This window comes from Sphaerodactylus townsendi, linkage group LG07 (assembly GCF_021028975.2).
Source record: "Sphaerodactylus townsendi isolate TG3544 linkage group LG07, MPM_Stown_v2.3, whole genome shotgun sequence".
Taxonomy (NCBI): Eukaryota; Metazoa; Chordata; class Lepidosauria; order Squamata; family Sphaerodactylidae; genus Sphaerodactylus; species Sphaerodactylus townsendi.
The window spans coordinates 82,496,731-82,520,117 of record NC_059431.1 but is presented as its reverse complement, the minus strand read 5'-3'; the positions used below and the strand labels follow the sequence as shown (position 1 = coordinate 82,520,117).

Genomic DNA, 23,387 nt, shown 5'->3' with positions numbered 1-23,387 from the left:
ATTGGATCAAAATATGCTAATTTATTTATTTATTTATTTATTTATTTATTTATTTATTTATTTATTTATTTATTATGAGATTTATAAGCCGCCTCCCCCCCAGAGCTTCTTGATTTTTGGAAAAGGCTAACTTTCTTTACACTTGGCCACAAATCCTAAAATGTTGCTTTTTCAGCTGATAATTACTCCTTGGTTGATTCTGCACAGAATAATTAAACTAGGTTACATTCAGTATTTAAACATCCAGGTGTATTTTATCCCAGTTTCTCCCATCACATGGGTGCTCGTTTCTGTGAAGGAATTGAGTTAAGACCAGGAGGAAATATTCTGATTTCTTTCACATAAGCCCGGCTTTTTTTATTCGTACAATGCAAATGCAGCATGCATGCTCAAACATCCCTGGTGTGCTGCATTCTGATTGGCTCTTCCCCCTGCAAAGGCAACAGTTCTGATTGGCAGATCAACAGCAACAACAGGAAAACCAAGCAGGACACACACCTACTTTTTCTCTAGCTTTGGAAAGGAGTTGATTCAGTGAGCAACATGGCAAGCACGTTGTGCTATACAAAGTAAAAAGCCTTTGACCATACTGGGCAGAGCACTGTGTCCCATCCACTTTAAATGTGTGCAAGAAACCACAGCACAAGGCACTCACACACACACACACACAGTATACCAAATAACATTTGACTGGTCTTTAGGACTGTCATGGGATAAGAGCATTGTGCCATGCAGGTGCTTCCCCCCTGCTTGGGGAACATTGTGGAAAGGGCGGGCTATCCCTTCTGCCAGGCAGGCGCTGCTTGGGGAATGTTTCTGAAAGGGTGAGCTGCAAAATGAAGCTGACATGACGTAAGGCAGGGATATCAGGAAGCAGGGTGGGAAAAATAAATTATTTTGTTTCCGCGGTGTTTGCATGGAAGTGATTCAATATGGGATTTTGGGTAAAGATCGACATTTTAACAGTTTTTGAAAAACCCAGGCTGAGGAAAATATCGCCTGACAAACCTGCTTTAGGATCAAGAACTGTGCGAACTTCTTGGCTAAACCGGGAAATTTCCCTTACTCAACCCAGAATATCTGGACCATGCAGAATGTGTCCATGCTTATTTGTCTTAGAATAATGTACTACCAAAATCTACTGAGTTACAGATGATCTCCAACATGGACACATAGAAGTAAGTAGGGTTTGGAGATCTCTAGTCAGCATATGTTGACTGCTTCTAAAAATTGCTCAAGTATAGGAACACCTTACAGCAGGGGTGTCCAACTCTGGCCTTCCTGATGTTCATGGACTACGATTTCCATCAGCCTTTGGAATCCATATTGTATTTACATAGGCTATGCATAAGTATTGTATAACATGTTTTGTGCACATCACCACAGTTAATATTAGAGGTTGTGGTACTCACAGTGGATTTGTTCATCTTTGTAGATAATTCTGGTATGTAAAAAGTCCTTCACACTAGCAACAGGAATCCATATTGTATTTACATAGGCTATGCATAAGTATTGTATAACATGTTTTGTGCACATCACCACAGTTAATATTAGAGGTTGTGGTACTCACAGTGGATTTGTTCATCTTTGTAGATAATTCTGGTATGTAAAAAGTCCTTCACACTAGCGAAACACCACACAAAATAATAAAGCAACCCTTTGAATAATCACAATTTTTGTTGTTTCATCTACATGCACATGCATTTCAGCAAGAGGGAGGCCCCCCAAAAATTTATATGAACAGTGGGAACTGTTTTAGTAAAAGGCACATGTGCAGCATTTTGTATGATTAAGGCCACCAGTGTCTGGTTCAAAATATGAATGTTGGTGTGTCATACAGCTCAAATAAAGATGAATTTTACTGGAGAAGCAAGGTTCCCTATCATGTGTGATTTGAAGACACTATGCCAGATCAGTTACAGAAAAATGGTTCTGAAGGTCCATGGCAATTTACAGTATGCTATCAGTTCCATTTGTGTCCCCTCATCAATGTGAAACCCATCCAGATATTTGGAGTGGGGTGACTCTAACCAGTGCATGTCTTGGGGTTTGTAATGAAATGTCTTGAGTTTCTACCAGAATCCATACAACTGTATATTTCTGTTTCTGGATAGTTTATTGAAACAAAGGAGATAGTGTTTAACTGAGGCTGAATGTGGTTGCACTCTTGCTTAAAGATAGGTATATGATTTGGAGATTCTGTTGTATCCTTCATTGCTTTTGAATGCCGAAGAGGCATCTATAACTTAGCCTTTTAAGAACTTCATTTGATGAACGAGATGTACTGGACCATCTGTCCTGGAAACAAATGATCTTGCCACATTTATCTATGGTGCAGTAATAAGATTGTTGCAGCCTGTTACACATGGGATTGCATTTGAAAGGTTTTCGGAAACATTACCTGGTTCAGAATAGAATAGCCATGCTGCTAACGTGAACACTGCTCTGATTTCTCTGGTGCAGAGTTCTTCATATTAAGGCATACTTTAAAACAAAACAAAAGTGAAGGTAATAAAATGACATTAGCCCAGTAACACAGAATTAGGTAATTCCAAGAGGGGCAACATCAATCGGGCTACATTTAGAATAAACGAAATTTAAATGTACTCCGCAGCAGAAAGCAGTAATGCATTTATATGGATTTATAGTTAATCTTATAGGCTGTTAAGGGGAAAAAACCTTATAAATGATGAATTCATGCAGTTAGGGCACAAGTAAAAAATCTTACTAGCATTCTAGAATTGTTTTCAAATATATCTTTCAAGAAACTTGTCTACAGGACCTTTATATAGAGTACAATATGATGCAGGGTATAATCAATTTTCCCTTGGCTACAAATCCTAAAATGTTGCTCTCCTGAAATTTTAGAGTATTATCCATCTAGGTAAGTTGAAATTATGGTCTTATAAAGTTTTTTGGTGTAAATAATATGATAAATCTTGTAAATTTCTTATGTTCTTATGTTCTTAAATTCATATTCAGCCATGATCAGTCTTGGTTACCTGATAACATATAGAAATGCAGCATTATGAACAGACTGCATATCAACAGAAGTGTCCATGGAATTAGTTTTGTCTCTATTTTTATTAAGGGTGTTTTTTAAAATTTCCATAGTTATCTTCACTGGGTTTTAGTCTATTTCTACACACCATGCTCAGTGCTGACACTAATCTTCAAAGTCTTTGACTGGGATCAGAATTTGAGAAGAATGGCATGCTTGTAGATAAATTTGCTAGTCAGAACTCCATCACTGAATACACACTCTGCTTACCTCCATTTAGGTTATTGTAAATCATTGTTATCAGGTCTGATTCAGATATATGCATACTTCTGAAAGTCTTAGCTAACTTTCAGATAATTCATCTCCCAGCAAGTGGTATATCTAACAAAATATTTGGTTTGGTGTGAGTTCAGTACCTTTTATCTTTTATAAAACCATAACTATTAACATCATTAACCCTGATCAACTTTAAACAGTATGACAATGGTTCTGTCTGCACAACTATTTTAAGATATCATGGGGAAATGTTTTTTAAAAAGCACCTCCTCATTTTTTGTCCAGACAGCATGGATAAATACAATGTGTGAGGAAACAGCGGGGCGGGGGGGGGGGGGCCTGCCCACCCAGGAAGGCTTGCTTCTTCTTCCTGCCCACCAGGAAGGCATGCAATGGGGAGGCTTATGGAAAGGACATCTGAATTCAAAAACTCTCGGGGAGAGAGAGGTGAAAAGTTTCCTAGCCGGTGGCAAAGCTGCAATGTGCTGGGGGGGGGCGCACCCTGGGCACATGCCATTGGCATCACATTGGGGTGGAAAATTGCCCCCCAGACCTCCTCCCCATGGGCAGGGCATGGGTGGATCAGGGCAGGTGGGCAGTGGGCTGCAGGCGGGGGTGGAGGGCATGTGGGCAGGTCATGCCCCAGGCGCAGTTCCCTATCCCTCCATCCCTGTTCCTGAAAGGATGCTGCTCACTTCTTCTTACAATCCTCAAGCTAAAAGGGAATATGGCATGCAAATGCAACCATCAATTGAGGGGGAGCTGCTTGAATCTTCTGTGCCACCTTCATTTGGTGAAGTTTCTCTGGGATGTTTGCTGTGCTGGCATAATGGCTGGTCATCTTTTCAGTTAATGAAGTACATACTTAGATTCTCCAGACAATTATGGCAACATGTGGTTTCCTCCTCTTTTTTTTTTAAATTCAGTGAGGTAGCTCTGAAGCTACAAAAACTTGATAGGAGATAGAATCTTTGTAGCTTCGAAGCTACCTCCCTGATTTGGAAAACAAACAAATGGGAAACCACACATTGCCCTAATTGGCAAGAGAAGCTCAGACCATTTAGGTACTTTATTCACTGAAAAGGTGCCCAGTCACAATTCCAGCAGAGAAAACATCCCAGGGGAACTTCACCAAATGACAGGTGGCACAGAGGATTCAAATATCAGATCATGGTCAGTGAGAGAAAACAGAAGTGAGAGCTTGCAGATTAGGTGAGAGATGTTTCCTGTTCTCCAAACAGCAAGCAGGAAACCTCTTGAACCCAACTTTGGGGGAAAAGTCACTGGTTTAGTGTTTTCTTTTTAAAAAATGGGTTTAGCATAACAGACTTCCCTCTGTGATACACCTCTGAAGATGCCAGCCACAGATACAGGTGCAACGATAGGAACAAGATCCACCAGACCATGGCCACACAGCCTGAAAAACCCACCAGAACCAATTTATGGAATGGTTTGCTCTGACTTAGGGGTATTCCGTAAATTGCTTGGAAGAGGTGTGATTAAGCAAAGTTTGTCTTGAATAAGTAATTAGAATAGAAACAAATTAAAGAGTTATTCTGTATGTATTATATTAGGATACTTATTTATTTACTGATTTTCAGGGGGGTTATGATGAGGAATTGAAGAGGTGAATATATACCTTGTGCTAGCATGTGTAATTGCAATTGTAAGAATATGAAACACTTTCAGCACTGACAGAAAATGTTTTTGTTTTGTTTTAGTGTTCTATCCTGAGACAAAACAACAGGATGTGCCTTGGAGAAGAGTAAGTTGCTTAATTTAATATATTTGTGTGTGCTTGAGTATTTGTATTTGAAAAACATTTTCAAAAACCAGGCTTAACACACTTGCTTTTTTATGTTGATTGAAAATATGGATTTGAAAGAAAACAAATGCACTAGCCAAAGAATGGCAGGAGACGGTTGAAGTGTTGTTGGAGTCAATTGATTTGGTCTATTCTGCATGCAATTAAAAGCTTTCCTTTCTAAACATAATTCTAAAGAGGCAAGTTTTGTCCCATCACAGATTTTTAAAATTTGAAATCTATTTTCACTTTCTCTTTGTATAATTAAACATCTGTTATAGGCCAAGGAATGAGAAAATAAATAGCAATGAGGAGAAATAGATTTTATATTCACACAAATTCAGGCCAAATGTTAAAATATTTCACCTCAGTTTCTTGCCTGTTATAGACAACTTTTTATTTCGCCACAGGATCTGTCATCTCTGTCATGAAAATTTTGGCGTATTTTCTACTTTGGAAGTTATCCATTTTGCTATCTCAGTGTCTTGTAGGGGTCCACAGTCGTTTGGTCTAGATAAAGACCTTTTTTTTTACTCAGTTTTCTCTAATCCTCCTCCTTCCTGTTCCACATGACTTTTTATCTGTGTCTCATATTCCACATGATAGCAGTTTTGGAGATCCCCCTTTCTATTTTTTACCATCAGAAAAGCTGATTGGATCCAACCTCATGAATCTGGTAATGTTACAGAATTCCAGAGAAGTGGAAGCTGTGTTATTGGAAGGGAGACACAACATGACCCCCAGTTTCTAGGATTCATTCTACTAGTCTATTCATTGTAAAGACTCAGATCTGCAACACAGTGCATTAAGGAACAAAGATTTCCCTGAAGATACATAGAATGCTGAATCACCAATGACTGAGTATAGCTACTTCCTATAAGAAAATAAGAAAAAAGGTGCACAAAACCAGTGGGTCCCAGGACAGAAGTGACAAGCAGTAAAGAAGAAAAAAAGCTATTGAGCAAAGATGGAGACTGCAAGGAAGAATGCTTTTCAGTTGCAGATTGCCCTCTCTCCCACATTCAATATCTACTTTTTCACTATTCCATCCCTTCTTTCCAGAAGCACAACATAAATTGACTGATTTCCCATTAAGTGTTTATTCACATATATTTCATGCAAATATCTCTTGGGATTAATTTACTCACTAAAGCCTTCTACTTTGATAGATTTGTAAATTGTCATTCAATATCCAAAAGCAGTGCCCCCAGAAGCTCACATCCTTAAAGTCCATAGGTAATTATGTGGTAACCATGGACTTGCACTTCACATATGATTTTTTTTCTTTAGAATAAATCAAGCATGGACATAGCACTAGTTAGTTGAATGATGCAATCTTACTTATTGTAGTTTATTTGAAAATAACATATTTTACATTTTTGTTTTATTGTATTTGTTAGAAACTATATACAGTGTATAGTGGTCTTTAAGATGAAATCCAAGAATTGTGTATCAGGGCCATTTATTGCAATGATTTGCTTTTAAATATGTTTACTAGTAAATAGCCATTTCAGTTTATTTTAGTGTTTGCAAATCAAATATTTTCAAACACTTAAATCTATGGCTTGAAACTTGATCCCATGGCAAAAGTGGAAGAGTATTAATCAATTTAAAAAATCTGAAATAATCTCCAGTTCATAATAATACTGGGAAATTTAATATTTCTGCTCAAACAAAGAGGCTAGTAGGCATATTTACTGAAGGCTTATGATGTTTGCAGTTGACTTTGCAGAAGACAACATTTATAAAACCTTTACAGTGCCTGACAGGTGCCATGAATTCTCCTGAGGATTAGAGTATTCAGATATTGTCTTTCATTTGAACTTCAAACACACATTTTGTGGGGAAGTGTGCTTTAAAAGCTTTTGGAAATTAAAACCTTTCTATTTTTGTCATTTTAATATTCTCTATGAATTTACTTTTGGGAAACAAATTGCTGCAAAGCTAAATGCAATTATAATTTTGATTAAGAAAAATAGAAGAACGATAAATGTAATAAGTATATACAGAGGAAACAGAAACATGAGACTGTTTCTCTGACATTCTTCAAAGAAAAAGTGGTGGATTGAGTAAACTTACAGTATTACTTTCATTTTAAAAATGTGATGAAACATTGAAATTGCTCAAGACGTTTCAAAAATCTCAGGGTTTGTTTGTTCATTTTTTTCAACTTATTTGTACATTTATTTAGCATATTTATATTCTGATTTTCTCCCTGGACTGATCCAAAGCATATAAGAATATACAGAGAAAAAAGCAACTGAAAGGAGTGGTAGGCTTTTTATGATAAAACGGCTGTTCTCGTTCTGCTGGCTGTTCTTCTACCCAGCTCCAAGCCTATGATCTCAAGCTAAGATCCAAAGGACAAGAGCTCTTTGACTTGTACCTCCAAGTAGATTTGCCATCTTCCATGTGGGACCTGAAGATCTTCATACAATAGAGATCAGTTCCCCTGGAGAAAATGATTGCGCTGGAGGGTGGACTCAGTGTTATTGTACCCTGTTGAGCTGACTCCCTTCTCCAAACACCACCTTAACACTGTGTGGCCTTCAAAGCTTGACATCGCTTAGCTCCTCACTGTGTCTTAACAACTCTTAAAGGAATACAAGTTTTATGAAGTTCTTTGAGAAAAAGGTTTTTTTTTGTTTTCTGATTTAATTCTCTTACCTGTTGACATACACGCATTCTAGATTTTAAAAAGCAGATTTCACTTAGCTTAGGAATCTACTGGGTACGATCCCATGGTCAAAAATACTAAAAGAGAAAGGAGTGCATAGATATATTAAGTAACCCAGATCAAACATACCCATAGATATATTAAGTATCCCAGATCAAACATACCATAAGTTTATTTTTCAGGTTTATGGGACTGTGGTAATTATTAGTGTTTGAAACTAGATAGGGTGGAGGGGAGGTCTTTTTGTATTTCATTTGTCTTCACTACCTATTCATCTTCACTACCTATTCATCTTCAGTGTGCAATCTTGTCAAATACTCTCTTTTTAAAAAAAAATAAGTTTACTAGTGCTACTGAATTTGTCTTATCTGTCATAGCAGAATTATTTTTCAAGAAATGTGTTTAATTAAGCATGTACTCTTCTACTGGAACAGCTATCCTAAATCAAGCTGTGCTTTGCCAGGTGTTCTTACAGTGATTTAGAATGCTCTTGATAATTCCCCAGCCCATTTCCCTAAGTAAAACTGCTCTCAACTTCCAGGTTTGCATTTTTTAAATTGAATTTTAAAGGTAAAGTCAAGAAAATTTACATTGGAAAATTTAGCCTGGATCCAACCCAATGGGATAGCTGTTAACATTTGCCCTGGGGTCCAGTTAGTAACCCATTCTTCTAGATTTCTGCTGTCTACACCCTTGTTCACATCTTTGATTCTTTTTCATAGAGTACAATAAACTATTTGGGTTAGTTGGTACTGTTTCAGTTTTCATTACTGCTACATCTGCAGATAATCTTTTTTTTACATACATTCTCATCCAAAGAGCATCATTCCTTTCTGTTTTCTTCCATTGCACCACTGCGTATTATTTCTTGTTATGCCACAACACATTTTGACTAGCATTGCCGTTCTTATTAACTCAGAATCCTTTGAGAATGAACACTGTCTAACTGAGGGCTGCAGCTAATGTTATCAACTGTAGCCCTCAGTTGCCCTCAGGGATACTCCTATCACCTAGTTACAGTTTTTGAGATAATCTGAGATTGCAGCTTCAACTCACAATTCTTCCTGAAATCATTTCTTAATATAGGGGCTGATATTCACAATTGTCAGTAGTGAGAATAAAGAGATAATAAAGTCATTGGTTCACTTTAATTTTGGACATGAATTCATTTTTGCCCATTCATCAATCATGCTGTGACATATAAGCACCCCTAACAGCACATTGTCATATTTTTTAAAATCCTCTTCAACCTGAAGAAATCATATGCTTGACCTCCATTTTTTTGAGGATTGCTTTTTAGCCTTGAAGCTGTGCGGATTCTAATTTAAATTTTAAATAGCTGGGTTTTTCTATCCTTTGTTTTTTTGGAGAGGGGCTGGTATGAGGCATCTAAACTTCTCTTCACCTACCCCCTCCACCTAACATGGATGGTTTGTTGTACTATGAGAGACGGCTGTTCGCCAATCCCAGATCAATAAACGATGACAGGGAGATTGCAGAGAAGCTGAATGAATTCTTTGCATCTGTCTTCACCCAAGAGGAAGTTAGGAAAATTCCTGCACCTGAACCATGCTTCTTGGGAGGCGAATCCGAGGAACTAGCGAAGATAGTGGTAGACAAGGAAGAAGTTCTGGCAGCCATTGATAAACTAAATGCTATCAAATCCCCTGACCCAGATCGCATTCACCCAAGAGTTCTTAAAGAGCTCAAACATGAAATTGCTGATCTTCTCACTTTAATATGCAACTTATCCCTGAAATCAGGCTCTATCCCTGAAGACTGGAAGATGGCCAATGTCACACCAATTTTTAAGAAAGGATCTAGGGGGGACCCAGGAAATTACAGGCCAGTCAGTTTGACATCTGTTCCTGGTAAATTAGTAAAATATATCATTAAAGATAAAATTATAAAACATGTAGAAAAGCAAGACCTGCTGAGAAAGAGTCAGCATGGCTTTTGCAGAGGGAAATCCTGTCTTACAAACTTACTAGAGTTGTTTGAGGATGTAAACAGGCATGTGGATAAGGGGGAACCAGTGGACATTGTCTACTTGGATTTCCAAAAGGCTTTTGACAAAGTTCCTCACCAGAGACTATTGAGAAAACTCAGCAATCAAGGAATAAGAGGGGAAGTCCTCCTATGGATTAAAAACTGGTTGAGAAACAGGAAGCAAAGAGTGGGTGTATATGGGAAGTTCTCACAATGGAGAGATGTAGGGAGTGGTGACCCCCAGGAATCCGTATTGGGACCAGTGCTCTTTAACCTATTCATAAATGACCTGGAAGTAGGGGTGGGTAGCGTGGTGGCCAAGTTTGCAGATGATACCAAATTATGTAGGGTGGTGAGAACCACAAAGGATTGCAAAGAGCTCCAAGCGGACCTTGATAAATTAGGTGAGTGGGCTAAGAAATGGCAAATGCAGTTCAATGTAGCAAAATGCAAAGTGATGCACATGGGGCAAAAAATCCAAACTTCACCTACAAGCTACAAGGGTCAGTGCTATCAGTCACAGACCAGGAAAGGGATTTGGGTGTCTTAGTTGATAGTTCCATGGGAATGTCAACTCAATGCATGGCAGCTGTGAAAAAGGCAAACTCTATGCTGGGGATCATTAGGAAAGGAATTGATAATAAAACTGCAAAGATTGTCATGCCCTTATATAAAGCAGTGGTGCGACCACACTTGGAGTACTGTGTCCAGGTCTGGTCGCCGCATCTCAAAAAGGATATTGAGGAGATAGAAAGAGTGCAAAGAAGGGCAACAAGGATGATTGAGGGACTGGAGCACCTTCCTTATGAGGAGAGGCTGCAGCGTTTGGGACTCTTTAGTTTGGAGAGGAGCCGTCTGAGGGGGGATATGATTGAAGTCTATAAAATTATGCATAGGGTAGAAAATGTTGACAGAGAGAAATTTTTCTCTCTTTCTCACAATACTAGAACCAGGGGGCATTCATTGAAAATGCTGGGGGGAAGAATTAGGACTAATAAAAGGAAACACTTCTTCATGCAACGTGTAATTGGTGTTTGGAATATGCTGCCACAGGAGGTGGTGATGGCCACTAACCTGGATAGCTTTAAAAGGGGCTTGGACAGATTTATGGAGGAGAAGTCGATTTATGGCTAGCAATCTTGATCCTCTTTGATCTGAGATTGCAAATGCCTTAACAGACCAGGTGATTGGGAGCAACAGCCGCAGAAGGCCATTGCTTTCACATCCTGCATGTGAGCTCCTAAAGGCACCTGGTGGGCCACTGTGAGTAGCAGAGAGCTGGACTAGATGGACTCTGGTCTGATCCAGCTGGCTTGTTCTTATGTTCTTATGTTCTTAATCGCCCTTCCCCCATTGTTGATTGAGAGAGGGGACTGGAGTCATTGTCATCATCGGCAGTGCTGGGACAATTTGGGCAGCCCCGAGCTGTGTGACTGAAAAGAGCTTGATGAGGAGGGCTGGTGGCATTGGGGCAAGCCCACAGCACTGCAGAGTCCTTTGGATGACGGAGCCATCGGCAACCCACCAGTGGTTTGTGTGTGTTTGCCAGGCTCCGAGATGTTATTGGCAGAGGCTAGGATGATGGGGACAGTGTGTCATAACAACAACAATAGTGATTTGGACTAGAAACAGGGGGGGCGGTCAGAGAGGCCATTGAGCAATGCCATCCACTGAGGAGGTCAGTGAGAGAGGCCCTCAAATACCGGACACTTTTTAAACTGACACTACTTGCCTGACAGGCCAGTGGGAAAGGTTCACAGGCATTTCCACCTTTCTAATTGACACTACCCCTGGGGAGGCTAGTGAGGTTGGCTCCCAGGTGTTTCCATTCTTCCAACTGTTCTTATCCATCTATCCCTGGAGGTAGTAGCGGATTTTAGACAGTGCCTTCTCTGGTTACAAGAGCAATATCTCTGGCTAGCAGACATTTGGAAGGTTGTCCGGGTCTGGTGGCAGTGGTCCCTGGTCTGAAACATCTTATACCCTGAGGAAGAACACAGTGGCAACAACAATGAGATCCAGGACTCACTGGCAGTGAGAGGACCAGTGGCCCCAAGCCACCTGAACTGATATGGCTGGAGCTTTGGAGTTGGGATTTAAGGGGATGGGGGAGCCTCAACCCAGGGAAGGGTCCTATCAGGGCCCCTGATGGTTTGAGTTTGTTCCAACTTGCCCATTTAGCTCCCATTTTTTTCCGTATTTGTAATTTGTTTATGATTGTTCTGTATAGTTGATTCTTAGATGTGTATGGTTTTTGTTGTTTTATTGTTCAGTGGCATGACTGGAGTTTTTTAGAGGGTAGTATTGTTAGTCATGATAGTTGGATTGTTCTTTCACTGTTGTGGTGGTGGGTAGCTGATAGGTTTCCCAGTTGGAAGATGTAGTTAGTAGTACTGACAGATGATAGGAATTGTGTTTAGACTTAGTCTTCAGTGGTAGATTATTGGTTATGTTTGGATTTGTTTGTGCTGTTAGGGTTTTAGAATTTTCTTGTATTAGACTCAGCTTGTAGATTTAGGTTTAGTAATATTAGTGGGTCTGAGATTAGGCTGTGATTTTAATTAATAGACTTTGTGAGACTTAGGAGAGTGCTAAATATACCATGGGTCTTCAAAGCAATGGTGAGATCAGACACTTACTGGTGGCTGATAGTTCAGTGGAATATTGCTTTGTGTCTTAAATTGGAATTGTTGTTACACAGAGAATCTTAGTAGCTTCAGAGGATTCTCAGGATTTCTGTAACTTTAGGTTATTACACTTTATAATCAGAAATGATTACATACTCAATTGCCAAGGTGAACAACCTACTAAACATCAGAGTTCATTGCACACATTCCCAGGCTGCATCGGCTGCTCTCCTCCCTGATAGGAGCATCACAGACAGAGCAGCTGTGTTTCCCTTTGTTTCCACCTTCATCTGGCATTACGCAGTGGACACTGACACTAGATGAGATACTGCTGTGAGAAAAAGCAGTATTACATTCACTATTTAAATAACTGGGTTAAAGCAGATTGAATCTGCTTGTGTGTGGTGGGTAGTGCATAAGTAACAGCCTCACATCAGTAACAGCCTCCACCACCTCATTTGGAATAAGTTTGCTATTTTCCCAATGTGAGATTGCACAGAAGGCCACAAAGATGAAAAACAATGGTGTAGTTACCTATAACTGTTGTTTATCTAGTCTTCTGTGCAGGAACATATTCCACTCTCCTTCCCCACTGTGCGCTGTTCTGATGTTGTCCTATAAGTTGCAAATGGAATGTGTCCCACAGCTGGGTTAGGAGAGCTGAGGGAAGTGCTCTAGGCTTGAGCCAATTTTTTTTTGAAATGGTAAAATTTGGATTTGGGTTTTTCTGACTTCAAAATTATCAAAAAAACAAACCCCAACCCCTAGATATCTGATTTGGGAAACCCAAAAATATTCAGAACCATAAACTTCTCAGGAATTTTTGGCATTTTTGTGGTTTTTCTGCCTGTAGGGGGTGCACTTTTCAAGACAGCAACACCAAACTTGCAGGGTGGCTTTAGAAGAATCTCCTGATGAGACCATCCAAGTTTGGTAAAGTTTGATCTAAGGGTCCAATTTTTTGGAACCCCAAAAGGGGAGCCCCCATCTCCCATTGTTTCCAATGGTTTCTAATGGGAGATGGAGGCTACCTTTTTGATGACCTATAAAATTGCCCCCCCAAAACCAAACTTCACCAAAAGTTGGTGACCTTATCAGGAAAGTTTCCTAAAGCCACCCTGCACATTTGGTGACTCTACTTTGGAAAAATGCATCCTGTACAGAAACCTCCAGATTCTCCTATTGAACTGACTTGATTCCATTGCAGCCAATGAGGGATTTCTGGGGGTATATGCAGGGAGCACAATTTTCAAGGTAGATGCACTAAACTTATAGGGTGGCCTCAGGTGATTCCGCCCCCCTCCCTCGATAAGAGCACAACATTTGGTGAAGTTTTGTTCAGAGTGGCAATTATATGGGCCATCAAAGGGGTAGCCCCTAACTCCTATTGCCCCAGGAATCAAACTTCATCAAACCTTCTGCTATTGTTACTGGTGACCAGTCAGGAATATTTTCTATTGAAATCTGAACTGGAGATATTAGGCTTTCGTTTTCTGCATTAAAAAGCTGTTGGAAATATAAATGCCAATTCTGAGGGGGAATATAGGTCAAGGGATAAGTATATAGATACATACCACAAGAGATTATTGCCCAGAATTTCCTCAGATCATTTTTCCTAATCATCTATATAAGGTTATCCCACTGGGAATTTATAATTTCAAGCCTGTTTTCTTTAACCAGTTGAATTGGTTGTCTCTGAAGTACAAAATATTTATTAGGCAAATTGGGTTCTTTCCTTCCTCTAAGGAGAGTCACCAGCATTTCTGTGGCTAATTTGGTGCCCCTATGCAGAACAAAAACCCCACTAGAGTCCCACCCCAATAAAATATCCAGCAATTGAAGCAGAACAGAAAGCCCCCCTTCCCTACCTCCCACTGTTTCAAATGGAGGGAAAACTCACATTTTTTTTCCTCCAGGAGAACAGCAGAAGCATGCTCTCCCTTCCTAACACCTCTCACAGTGACACCCCTACACCTAACATCACAACAACCACTCTACAAAAAACCCCAATTTAACACCACCATAAAGTATGGGAAATGAAATTCATTTATTAAAACTTTACTACCTGGCAACCCTTAATTAGATATCTGCAAGAGAACACCCCAAAAATAAGCAAACACAGAAACACCAGGGAAAAAAGACCATAGGAAAAATTCAATGATAGGAAACCTTAATCAAAAATCAAAACAAGAACAGAAGCAGCAGCAATGCAAAAACACCCAAGAAAGCATGGGGGGTGGGGAATTAATTAGAAGCTTAAAAGTTCTCCCCACAGTTCTTTACACCACCTAATAGCAACCTTAAATTAGAAATGCACATTTTTTTTAAAAAAAAAGAACATTATCAATTAATGTTCTTTTTAAAAGAACATTCTTCCTGCCACAATTCTGGCAAATAAAAGAAAAGATTGTTATTTTATTTTATATGTAATTCGGTTTTTCTTGCAGAAATAATGAAGAAACAAAATACCTTTTAGCAATCATTTTTGAAAAGTTAAGTTCTCTGAAAACCCTCTGCTTGGTATTGCACGTAAAATAGTGGCAACAGCTGCAGGAAAGCCTGATTGCAGTATACTGCATTGTTAGCAATGAGGTGAACCAACCTACCTAAAAGCCACTAACAGGTCGACAAACAGTCAAAGTGCTTATCAAAAATTGGCTCCCTGTTCTAACCAGCAAACAAAATGAAAGTACAATTGGTCAGGTGTTCAAATTCATGTAGATTAATCCTGCCTCCAGGGTGACTGGTTTCTAAGATTAGGAGAGACTTAATTAAACCCTCTGAGGAACTTTATTAATGTTATTATTTATGATTCAGCAATCTTTGATTGTATAATTATTTCATATTATATTCATCCTAACCATTATATTTACCTAAACTCAAGTTAGGTACTTTTTGCATCTTTTATACATTCTGATCATCAACCATAGTAAATAACTGTTGTTCTTGATGAGTGAAACTGCTCATCAAAAATTGGCTTCCTGTTCATAACCAGTAAACAGAATGAAAGCCCAACCAGCTGGTGTTAAAGTTTATGTAGATAGTTCTCACACTGCAAGGGTAGGTGCCAGTACTCAACTAACATTGTGCATGCCTGCTAGGCTTCTAGATTGTGCCAAAAGTAATTCCACAGCCTTGTCCTCATGACAATGGACAGTGGTACATCTGTGGTCTTCAAGAATGAGCAGGAAATAGTTTATATGCAATATAACCAACTAATATGAATTCTCTTAAAATATTGTGTGTTTTGCTGTTTGGATATATTAAACAGTAGGTTCTCAGAGTGGAACACCAATGGAAGCCAATTACAGTCAGCTCCATCCCTGGAAATGACCTGGCCTACTCTCCTGCATCAGCATCTGCTCAGAAGCCAGCATATCTCAATTGTGGCAGCTGGATGCAGACACATTTCTTCCCTCTGCTGTTGTGAGTGCCCCTTATGCCAGTGGACAGGGCAAACACATTGGTGAAGCCCTCTACCTCTCTAATTTGCCTACCCCATCTGGGTTGGACTGTTGACCTTGTTGTGAATTTTGTCTTCTTTTTCCAAACTTGGAATGGTATTTCCAAAGCAGGTGCTTTTTTATTTGGAGAAAGGGAGGAATATTGAGATGGTGAAGTAGAAGAATACGTTTTCAGGTTTCTAATTTTGAATGAAAGTTCATTTTTAAATTTGTGTGTTTTTAAAAACCCTTTCTCACATTATAACTTACATGTATAATGGCATTGCCAGTTGAAGAGTATTATATAGTTCTACTTCTATTCATTTCAACTAGAGTCACAACTAGAGTCATAATCCACTGGTCATAATTTTCACTAGGAATAAATCAATGTTGAAAGAGTATCTTGATAACAACTATGTTCATCACTACTATTGAGATCCTATCCTGTGCAGTATATGATCAATTTTTTTCATGTCATCAGCACAGGGAGATGATAGCACTGTTAATTATCCAGCAGTTCAATTAACCTTATTGCATATATTTTTTCCTCTTGACTGCTGTAAAACAGATGTGGTAAAATACCTTTTCAGCTAGAATATCCATCTTATTATGGTATTCACAAATCCAGCAAAACTATTTAATTGCAGTATACTGAAAGACCTGCAGACATTCAATAAAAACATCATCGTATGACATTACCTTAATGACATTTTTATTTTACAAAGATTTACATTTGTAATTAATTGGCTCCTGCAGATGTATTTTTGAATGTGTCTACTTATGTGAAGATATTTTAACATTCACTTTTAGATAATGGCACTTTTTGTTCATATTTACATAATCTGTTTTGAAACTAGCTGTATATTGTTTTTTTATACAATGTGTAAAACTAGCTATTTTAGAAATACAGATAAACGAAGATATTGTAGAAAACCAAACACTGGAAAATGGCTAGGACAGAAATGAAAACAGTACTGGTGAGTAGACAAATTGATACAGGAGTCAAACAGGGAAGAACTACCAGGGTCCTTCCTTGGAATACCAATTATGTTGCACACACACACACACACACACACACACACACACACACACACACACACACACACACGTGCGCGCGCACACACACACACACACACACCCTGCTATCACCTAATATGCTCTGATACCCTCTCTCCTGATTTTTAGTCATCTGCCTTCTCGAGCATCCTACTTCTGCGTATGGAATCCTTAGTACTCTAGGTTGCCTCATTTTGCATTTGGTGATTGTCCTTATAAATGTCACAAATTTAATCATGAACAAACTTGAGAGTCAAACATACTATGTTTGCTTGTCCCAAATACAGTCACAATATAAGTTCATCTTCCAGTGAACAATTTAAATAGCTGCCAAACAGAAACTGCCTCCAAACTTCTTACCGAATCCTAGCAAGAAGTTGGGGGGTGGAGGTGGACTGAGCTTACCCATCTGTTCTCCTTTTCAGTACCTTTCCCAAACTTGCTTCATCATCAGCAAGTCTGGAACACAAAGAGAAGCTAAGGTAGGAGGAACAGGAACAAGGAACTGCTTTTCCCCTCATGCCCAAACTGTCAGTATAGGTTGCCCTGAAAATTAGCAGACTGCTCTTCTTCTCTGCAGCTCAGTTTTAGAGGGGGGAGGGGGAGGATCACTTCTCCTCCCAAGAACATAGTTTGGGCTGCAAATAATTTTTATTCAGTACAACCCATGCATCAGCTCTGGGTTGATATGAAAGAAGCAATTGTTTTATTTAGATTTTCCTCCGTCAATAACAGACAAAATAGGATGCCGGGTGGGGAGGCGGGGAGGAGATCAGGCTGATCTATTTATTATGGTAACATACTGCTAATATGGTAGTCTTGTTCTATGTCTTTATATACTTACCTCTTCAGACTTAACTTGTACATGCCATAAATACAACAAATATACTATAAGTCTGCCCTCCAAATAAAAATGACTGTGTTGTGTTATCAACCTGTTATCAACCTGACATTTATTAACTAAGAGTAGTAAAGTGTGGCCAGCTTAGCAGTACTTCCATCCACTTCCATCCACTTGAAAAGGCCACATCTTCAGGAGGCAACAAAGCTAGACATGTTATTTGATAAGCAGTTGTCCCTGCCATTCATGCAGAGAATGATGCCTAGCTTTTTTTTTTCTCCCTCTCTACTAGCCAAAGGCCTGGTTAATGGTTGCATCAAGGAGTAGATTCTTTTAAAGGAATTAGTGAGATTACTTACAGAAGGAACAACATAACAGTGTTTAATGCAAATCCACTTTCATTAGCATGAAAAATACAATTTCATTTTTAAAATCTCCTTCATTGACTTTTCATAAGCCCTGCATTTTACCTTCTCTGTGAACTTGAAATATATTTATTAATTCAAGAGATTCAGATTCATATAAAGATTTAATTTGGTGATATTAACCATTTCTTTATATATGGTACAGGAATAAATTCCTATTCCTTGCTTCATTGATCTCTGAACACATGCTGATAACAAGAGCCAGTGGTTTGTCTCCTAGACTATAGATAACAACTTGGAAATGAACTTTATCCCTAGAGCTCTGAAATAAGTATGTATCTTATCCAAATGAAATATAAGGGCTGCATGAAAATTCTTACCAGTAGGTGACAAGGTGAACATGAAACAATTACAAGTATAGTTAGATAAACTAGAAGGAAAGAAAAACTATGCAAATTACTGAAAATAAGATTGTTTAATTTAGATTCTGCTCTGCTTCCAATTACAAGCAACAAAAAAGATTGGCAGCTGGCACTTGCTAATTATCATTTTTTAAAACAATTATCCTGAAGGCATGTTCTTAGAGAACATTTACATGAAGCATGCCATACACTTGACCTTGGAACATATATGACTTTGATAGTAATTGAATAAGTTCTGAGCATGCATTAACAGCAGCTGTTAGTCAGGTGTCTAGTGCAATCATGAATGGCATGGACTATACAGATGCAAAACATCAGATAATCCTGATTAATTTTTTTGAAGATACAAGGATATCAGCAGTTTGGGAGTGTAGGAGACTCATGGAAGCAATGGACATTGTGAGCAGAAGACATTCAATTTTTGAGTACCTGATCTCTCAGGTTAACACCATCACTACATGCAAATCCTTACGTAGGTTTACTCAACTCACAAGAAAAAGATAGGTCAGTTGTTTGCTGAAGTAGAAGTATTGCATGGACATCCACTTAGGCTAGATTTAAATGAGATACTGATAAGCCAAAAGCAGTCACCAATGAAAGTCACACAGAGATCCAATTAAATTGTATGCCAGTACCTTATCAATATCTAGAAGTGTGTGAGTGAAAAATACAACAGAGATTAAGAGAGGCAGAAACCAGATACTAAATTATGCCACTTCCTCAGCCTTCCTTCCTCTCTGCTCATTTACCTGCTGTCTGGCTGGGTCTCTTAGACAGTAGGCCAGCACACATCTGAACACTAGGTTCAACTCAGCCAGGCCCAACATTCAGCTATGCATCACCACTACCTCCAAAGTCAACATGGGCTCAAAGGCAGCAGGAGATGTAGAACTGAATTCTTGGCTCAGCCCAACATTCAGCTCTGTGCCACCATCTTCTCCACATGGCCCAGCCAGGCCCAGCATTGTACTCTGCTGCTCCCTCTGAGAATCACTTGGAGTTTGGAAACTGCTGGAATTTTGGAGTTTGGGTTTAATAGACCCCCCACCACCACCAAATTTGAATATCTGAAAAAAAGTCAAACCCACCACCACCAATTCTGGTATGGAGATTTATCCTTTTTCAGATTTTTCAAACAAATTCTCAGTCTATTAAAGCTGAACCTGAAAAATACTGGAAAAATTGTCTTTTGTAGATTTCTTCTGTGAAGTTGACTACTTTGCAGTGGATAAAAATACTGAAAGAAGTGGTGACATCCCTAATGCAGAGGCGGAGATGCAATGGGGACATCCAAGGCAGCTCACCCTGGGTGCCGCCATTGCAGTCATGTGTTGGGGGTGAGGCCAGAGGCGTGTCAAGGTGGGGCAGGGATGGGAGGGGCGTGGGGGCAGTTCATGTCCCGGGTGCGGTTTCCCCTCCCTTCGTCACTGCCCTAATGCCCATGTCACACCTACCCAGACAATGGATTTGATTCAAACAACAAACATGTTATAGGATTCAAGCAACAAACATGTCTCACAAGTCTCATGATTGGAACACAAGAATTGAAGGATATAACCTATTTCAGAGAAACATCAAATAGGAAAGGAGGAGGAGTAGCATTGTACTTAAGAGATTATTACAGCTGTGAGCAGGTCCATGACTTAAATCCTCCAAGGCAGGTTGAGAGCATCTGGGTAAAAATTATGGTTGAGAGAAACAACAATGACCCCCATGCCAGTCTGAAGAGATGGATGATGTATTCTTAGCACAGATGACCAAACTTGCACAAAAAAGAGCAGTTGTGGTAATGGGAGATAAATATTTGCTGGGAGTCAAACTGTTCCATGACGATCAGGTCCAACAAATTTTTCAGTTGCCTTGCAGACAATTTCATGGTCCAAAAGATGGAAGAAGCAACAAGGGGAACAGCTATTTTAGATCTGCTCCTAACCAATAATGATGATTTGAAGTGGAAGTGGTAGGATCCTTAGGTGGGAGTGATCATGCTCTCCTGGAGTTTGTTATACAGTGAAAAGGGGATGCTAAGCATAGTCATACACGCATTCTAGATTTTAAGAAAGCAGATTTCAGTAAGCTTAGGAATCTAGTGGGTGTGATCCCATAATAAAAAATACTAAAAGAGAAAGGAGTGTATGATGGCTGGGAGTTTCTTAAAAGTGAGATCTTGAGGGCACAATTTCAAACAGTTCCAATGAGGAGGAATAATGGGAGGTATCTCAGGAAACCAGGATGGCTGTCTAAAGAACTTTCAATTGAGCTAAGATTTAAAAAGGACATGCATAAGAAATGGAAAAGGGGGAAAATCACCAAAGAGGAATTCAAACAAATAAGTGGGATGTGTTGAGAGACAGTCAGAAAAGCTAATACTCACATTGAGCTGAGGCTTGCTAGAGAGATTAAAAACAAAAAAAGGCTTTTTTGGTTATGTCCATAGCAAAAGGAAGAAAATTATAGGATAGAGTCACGGCATGGAGGAGATGGCAAAATACTAACAGGGGATGGACAAAAGACAGAACTACTCAACACCTTTTTTGCCTCAATCTTTTCCCAAAAAGGAAACGGTGCTCATCCAGGCGAAAATGAAACAGAAGATACAGTAGGAGAAATTCAACACAAAATAAATAAAGGGGTAGAACAGGAATATCTGGTTACTTTAAACTAATTCAAATCTCCAGGGCCTGATGAACTGCATCCCAGGATATTAAAGGAACTGGCAGAAGTAATCTCAGAACCACTTACTGTAATCTTTGAGAATTTTTCCTGGAGAACCGGAAAAGTCCCAGTGGACAGGAGGAAGGCTAATGTTATTCCTATCTTCAAAAAATGGGGAAAAGGAGGACCCTAATAATTATTGTCCAGTCAGCCTGACATCAATACCAGGGAAGATTCTGGAGCAGATCATTAGATCTTACAAAGGAATACTTAGAAGAGAATACTGTGATCACAAAAAGTCAGCATACGTTTCAGAAAAACAAGTCATGCCAGACCAATCTTATCTCTTTTTTTGATAGAGTGACAAGCGTGATAGATGAAGGAAATGCTATGGATGTAATATACCTTGATTTTAGTAAAGCTTTTGACAAGGTGCCCCATAATATTCTTGCAAGTAAACTAATGAAATGTGGACTAGACAATGCTGCTATTAGATGGATTTGTAATTGGTTGACTGATTGAACTGAAAGGGTGCTCATTAATGGCTCATCTTCATCCGCGAAAGAAGTAACTAGTGGGGTGCCACAGGGTTCTGTCATGGGCCCAATGCTATTCAAATGTTTTATCAATGACTTGGATGATGGAATAGAGGGCATGCTAATCAAATTTGCAGATGGCACCAAATTAGGTGGGGTAGCTAATGCCCCAGAGGAGAGAGTCAGAATTCAAAATGACCTAGACAGATTAGAGAACTGGGCCAAAACAAACAACAGAGATAAGTGTAAGATACTACAGTTAGGCACAAAAAAAATGTAATGCACATATATGGGATGGGTGACACCTGGCTTGACAACACTACATGTGAAAGGGATCTGGGAGTCTTAGTAGACCATAAACTAAACATGAGTCCGGAGTGAGATGTGGTGGCCTAGAAAGCCAATGAGATTTTTGTCTGAATCAATAGGAGTATAGTGTCAAGATCGAGGGATGTAATTGTACTGCTCTATTTTGCATTAGTTAGACCTCACCTGGAATACTGTGTACAGTTCTGGGTACCACAATTCAAGAAGGATATTGACAAGCTGGAACAGGTCCAGAGGAGAGTAACAGAAATGGTAAAATGTCTGGAGTCATGCCCTACTTAGGGAGCTTAGGGAGCTGGGGATGTTTAGTCTGGAGAAGCGAAGGTTAAGTGATGACATGATAGCCATGTTTAAATATTTGAAGGGATGTCATGTCGAAGAGGGAACAAGCTTGTTTTCTGCTGCCTTGGAGACTAGGAAAGTAATAGATTCAAGGTGCAGGAAAAGAGATTCCACCTAAAGGAGTGTATGATGGCTGGGAGTTTCTTAAAAGTGAGATCTTGAGGGCACAATTTCAAACAGTTCCAATGAGGAGGAATAATGGGAGGTATCTCAGGAAACCAGGATGGCTGTCTAAAGAACTTCTTGACCGTCAGGGCTGTTCGACAGTGGAATTCACTGCTTCGGAGAGTTGTGGAGTCTCCTCCTTTGGAGGTTTTTAAACAGAGGCTGGATGAACATATGTCAGGAGTGCACTGATTGTGTGTTACTGCATTGCAGGAGGTTTGACTTGATGGCCCCAGAGATCTCTTCCAACTCTATGATTCTATATTTGAACCATTCCCGAAAGTGTTTAATCAGCATATTATATAAAGCTGCCAATGATTTTCAAGTTACTGAAACTCTTGGGGTTAGTTCCCTCTTGGGGTTAGTTCCCTCTTGGAGTTAGTTTCCTCTTGAATACGCTGAATGAACTTTTGGCGAATAACATTATTGATACGGTGACATTAATATTATTACTAAAATGATACCTTATAGATAGTGAATTTTAAATTGAAAAAAGCATGCATACTATCATTTTATCAAAAGCCATTTCTTCAATAGTGAGCAGAATATTTCTCCTTTTTTATTTGATTTGATTGCCCTTTGTCCATTTTCCTGTAAATATATCAGACTTACATTAGTGCCTTATAGTAATACAGTGTGTCAGTAGTTCAGTGGAAAATACAAAATAGATTCCATAGAAGCTACTTTACTACGTCCAAAAGACATAGTAAAGAAAGAAAGATCATATGATTCAAAAGAGGCATAATGTACTGAAAAGACAATGAAAATGTCAGACAATATGGGGATTAAGTGCAGGTAAGTCATGTGAGTTTTGCTAGGGACTAATCAAAGACTTCAATGATTTTATTTTCTGCTGTCTTT

At 39.2% G+C, this 23,387-nt stretch overlaps 1 protein-coding gene across 35 annotated transcripts in view; it reads left to right on the top strand.

The window, feature by feature from the left end:
- PTPRD (protein tyrosine phosphatase receptor type D) overlaps positions 1–23,387 on the top strand; it is a 1,487,793-nt gene that overhangs the window by 483,136 nt on the left and 981,270 nt on the right. For all 35 annotated transcript variants that reach the window (XM_048502785.1, XM_048502811.1, XM_048502810.1 and 32 more), the window contains one exon: positions 4,999–5,042. The gene's annotated coding sequence lies outside the window, so the exon portion shown is untranslated. The remainder of the gene's footprint in view (positions 1–4,998; positions 5,043–23,387) is intronic.